Source organism: Aethina tumida, chromosome 5, assembly GCF_024364675.1.
Source record: "Aethina tumida isolate Nest 87 chromosome 5, icAetTumi1.1, whole genome shotgun sequence".
In the NCBI taxonomy this organism is placed as follows: Eukaryota; Metazoa; Arthropoda; class Insecta; order Coleoptera; family Nitidulidae; genus Aethina; species Aethina tumida.
The window spans coordinates 4,540,695-4,546,066 of NC_065439.1; the positions used below are offsets into that span (position 1 = coordinate 4,540,695).

A 5,372-nucleotide genomic window follows, 5' to 3' on the forward strand; every position below is an offset into this window, starting at 1 on the left:
TGTAATTTTTATGGAGGTTTCATAAATAAATAACATTAATATTTTTTTTGTTTAATCATTCCTTTCTAAAATTGTTTTTTTTTAGTTTTGTGATTTTTTTAACGAAAAAAAAAATCAAAAATTTCTAAAAACTTACTGACGATTATTCGTTAATTCTAAAACATTAGAAGCGAGTGTGATATCAATAACGTGCGATTTCGTTATTCAGTACGCTTCTTTTAAAAGCTTTTTATCACATGTTGCTACAGCCATAATTTTATTTATTTTTCTTTCCACACCAGGAAAATATTTCTTTATCTTTTTAATGCTTACTGGGTTGCCTAGCTTCGTGGTCCCAGGTTGCCTAATTTCAGTGGGCTGACTGATTTGATAATGGTAAAGCAAAACAGCATTAAATTAAATGATTGCACATACTACATGTGACAAATGAGAAGTGATGCAGCACAAAAAGTTCCATTATTCACTTTTTTAGGTGAATTATAAACATATATTCAATAAGGTGTTGCCTTTATCATTCTTATAGATGGAAACGTTGTGCCAAGACTGAGATCGTGAACTACTCGATTGGCCTGATCAATGTAATCTATATCTACTCAGACAGTAAGTCCAGATGAAATCAACATTTTTGTTGTATTCAGGTTGGTATGTTTAATTTTAACAACTAAATTAATATAAAATGTTTTGAATTGTTCAATGTTCAAATAATGGTATATTCATCATCATGTACCATGTAATAAATGACATTTAAAATATTATGAATATAATGGCTTTAATTATATTACTGTTTTTGTTTACTAATAGATTTGTTCCAGTTATGATTTTAATTTTATGTTTTAGGAGATGATGACCGAAAAACTAGATAGATGGTTTACCCATAAAACAATCCATTCATCATGTTTGTTAATATTCAAATAAATGTGAAAGGTATGTTTATTTATATAGTCAGGAGTGATCTAAGGATTGATATCTTGATCTAATATTGAAATTTAATACTCAAACAATAATTCTCATTTTTCTTCACTTTTCCTTCCTTATGTTAATATTGTGTTGAAGGGTAACCTATGCCCATGGACACTTGATTTTTTCTTTGTAATTTAATTTAATATTATTCATGTGTATTCATTTTTAATTTACAATAGTTAGAAATGTTCAAATATACACCACTGAATGTAAAATGATCATAAAAAGTAATTCCTTTTTAGTGATATTATTTATTGTTTAATTTATTAAAAAATAAATTTAATTTCAAATAGACTTGTATCAGTTTTGATCATTTCTCTTGTTTTATTATTATTATTATCAAAATATTTTTATCTGACGGTATTGTCTAAGGTGAAGGAATCTATAAAATATAAAAATAAATATTATAAATGAAAATATATTTTATGAGTATGAGCAAGCATGTTTCATTTTCTTTTTAATTTTTTAGATAATGATTTAAGAATCAGGAAGCAGAGTGAGTAATACATTGAATATAGACTGAAACAACATCTACAGTTTTATTTGAATTAAATCTTAATGTATATTTATATTTGATTGAGTGGATATTCAATAATAATATTACAAACAGTTAAGACAATATTATTTTATGTTATTCTTATTTTTTATTGACAATTGACCAGTCTTTATTTTAATTGAGTTGCTTTAGAGCAAATTAATCAACTATCATTTATTCAGTATAAATAATTATATATCACATAATGACTTACAGATTAATGTCATGTTTTGAAAAGCAAATTCTATAGAATACTGTATATAAATGTAAATACAATATTGAAATCTAATACTCAAACAATCATTCTTATTAATCTTTACTTTTGCTACTTTATGTTAATATTGTATCAAAAGGTAACCTTTGTAATTTAGTTTATATTTTTGTGTTTAATTTGAAGGAAATAGTTAGAAATGTTCCAATACAACACCAAATGTAAAATGGTCATGAATAATTATTATTTATTAGTTTCAATGTTTATTATTTAATTTACTTAATTTACTAATAATGTTAAAAATGGAATGCTCTAATAACATTTTAGTTTTTGCAGTCTTCAAATAGATTGAACCTGTTTTGACATTTTTTTTGTTCTAGATATTAATACCTGAAGAACTAAACTGATGTTCACATCTATGAGGCTGTTTTTCAGTATTCAAATAAATCTGAAAACAAAAGGTCTGTGGTAAGTGTGCATTCATTTAGCTTGCTATCGTCCTCTTTTTTGTATCAGAATTAGAATATATAAGTCAAACTAATGCCTGTTCTACTGAATGAATGCTGAGTGATTTTGACCACAGCTGTGAGCAGTTGTTCTCACTTAGTTTTAATTGTGTGTTGAATCTTCATCAGTAACAATTTATAAGAATGCATTGCTGAGTACAGCTAGTAAAATTATTTCCTCCTTGTAATGCATTTGTGAATTCGACATCATAGTATGACTAAATTATGTCAATGTAATAAATGCAGCAACAGATGGCAAATAGTTTATTTTCATTTCTCTTTATTTACATTCTTTAGCCCTAATTTTTTATTTGCTCCAATTTCTCTGTTGGATGATGAACTAACTTTCTTTGGGAATTTATGAGTTATGCACTGTTTCATTTTATTTAAAATCTTTAGTTGATATAAGTTTCCAATATTCTCCAAATATTCTTATTTGACAGGGACTGTTTTAAGGTGGACTTATCTATAAAATATACAAATTAACATGATTTGTATATACTTACAAACAGTGACATCATGTATGGATAATGTATTAATATTACTGTTATTTTACAAAAAAATGGATATTGTGTGGTTTTCCAGTTTCCATAATTGGTGACAATTCAATGAAAAGTGAATTGTCAATAAGTATTTAATACAAATCACATAAAAGGGAAAACGTTTAAACCAAAATATAATAATTACAGATTCTACAACTCAAGTGTGAATTCTAAAATATTGAATGTAAATAATTAGTAAGAACAAAATAGTGACACAAATAAAAATTACAAATAAAATCTGGGAAATATTAGTTCTATCAGTAATTCAACTGATTGATGAAGATACTGAAGGCTGCCACAAAGTTTTTGTTTTTTCAAGACAAATGAATGATCAAATTGATGTTTAAGTGAACCCCAAACTGAAGTTAGTTGAATATTTTTGATTTAAGTGCATTAAAATGCAAAAATGAAACTTCAATAAATTATATATATTTAAATACAGAAATTAAAATAATAAATAAAAATATTTTTATTCCGATTAGTATCTTTTATTACTCAATAACCATAGTCTGTACCATTTAATAAATGTTAAAATATTACAAATGTAATATACAAAAATATACTCCTTTTGCAGTTTATTGATAGATTTGTTCCAGTTATGATTTTAACTTTATGTTTTAGGTGGTGATGACTGAAAAATTAAATTGATATTTAGTGTGAAGCAATCAATCAATTGTTTATCAATCTTCAAATAAATCTAAAAGGTGTGTATTCATCATGTCACATGAGTGACTAAAGTATTTATTCAAAAGGAGATTCTATAGAATATTGCAAATGCATTTTACAATATAATATTGAAATTTAATACTCCAACAATTATTCTTTATTTTTATCAGTCAGTGTTATTTATTAGAATATATAATTATCTAGATTCAATGTGGGTTTCACAAAACAATATTAAAGTATAATTTCCAATCAATTTATATTATTCCACACATTTTTTTCATTTCTCTTTGCTTATGTTGTGTACCATATGTTCGAGATAGCCAATAAAATAAAATCATTAAATTCTATCTATATATATATATATATATATATATATATCTATTCTAATTAATATTCTATCAATAATTGTTTCACTGATGAATGAAGATAGCTATCATAAGGTTCTAGTTTTTCAGGACAAATTAATTATCAAATTGTTATATGAAAGATGTTGAAGTGAACTTCCCGTCAAAGTGTAAAAATTCATTTGAATATTTCCTTTTAATTTAAGTGCATTAAAATATAAAAACACTTCAACAAAGTTGAACAAATTTTTGTGTTAGTGAAAGATCATCTTTATTGAATAAATGATTAATAATTATTATATGCAAGAATATATATTTATTGAAATATAATAAAATAACAAAGTAGTTATTGACAAAATTTGAATTCAAATAACACTGTTACTATGTTTTTTATTCTCCATTATATAAATGAAGTGAGTGAATCTTGTCAATGTCTTTAATTTTATTTGTATTAATTTTCTTATTTTTCGAGTGTTAGTAATTCGAGGGCACTGAACAGCCAATCACCTGAATAATAGTAAATTTTCTATTTTCAGTTGATTATGAGTACCCAGAATTAATTAGCCTGTTTGAGACGAATACTATTTCATAATAAGGGTAATTAAATTATACATATTACGATGAATAGTATATTTTTCTTGTAAAATAGCTTTGCAGAACTAGAAATAAACAATTTAAATTATTAAAGAAATAAAATTTTATTAATTAATTTAAACATTACCATAACAGATATACATGTATATGTAAAAATTTGTCAAATTTGAAACATACTGTGTGACTTATTCCTCTCCATTAGCAACGGAGAGTCAGACTAAGGTAATCTGAACTATTTTACAATTATTTTGTTACTTCTCTAAAATTAGTGAAACAGAACAGAAATTACACTGCAAAATGATTCAATTGGTATTTTCCATTTCTCTTTGCTTATTTTTATTATCCACAATGATCAGAAGGTTGTTTATTTAGGATAAGAAATAAATTTGTTCCAGTTTATTGGATGATGAATTAATTTTTATTATTTTTATAATAAATTGCTTTTTTATTATATTGTTAACATATTATTTAATTTTGTTTTAGGTATTATGACATGTGACAGGACATTTTTCCAGTTTTGCTACTTTTTTCTGTAGGGTTATCTAAAGCCCAAATTATACACATTCCATGAGAACAGGGCTAATAATCTCAATGAATTAAGAGACCGTATAGCTAATTTATTGGAGAATATTACTCTTGTTACTTTTTATCACAGGTTGGGGTATTGTACCACTGCCTGTGGAGACGTTTTTGGACATCTTACTTACTTGTTTTTAGTTTTTTTTTATTTATGCATTTATTTATTTTATTTAATTTTTGGGATTCATTTTTATTTTGAAAAAAGAAGTTTAAATAAAAATTTTCCATACGTCCGAAGAATATTCAGGGAGAAAAATATAAAACTGAACAGTAATTAATTAATTGTAAATAGTAAAAGTATGCATTATGTTACTCATCTTTTTTAAACGATGACTTGATTAGTATATATGTAATTTTCTATTGCAATTGCTTGAGAGAAAAAATATTCACATTTTTAATAATTATTTCATAATTTATAATAGAATTCTTATAATT

The 5,372-nt window shown here is 24.6% G+C and overlaps 1 long non-coding RNA gene across 1 annotated transcript; it reads left to right on the top strand.

Moving 5' to 3' along the window:
• Positions 1-265: 265 nt before the first annotated feature.
• On the top strand, positions 266-5,084 carry LOC126265742 (uncharacterized). The gene is made up of 5 exons (XR_007548199.1): positions 266-638; positions 838-924; positions 2,087-2,174; positions 3,376-3,458; positions 4,842-5,084. It is a non-coding gene; the product is annotated as an uncharacterized LOC126265742 (long non-coding RNA).
• The last annotated feature ends 288 nt before the right edge of the window (positions 5,085-5,372 follow it).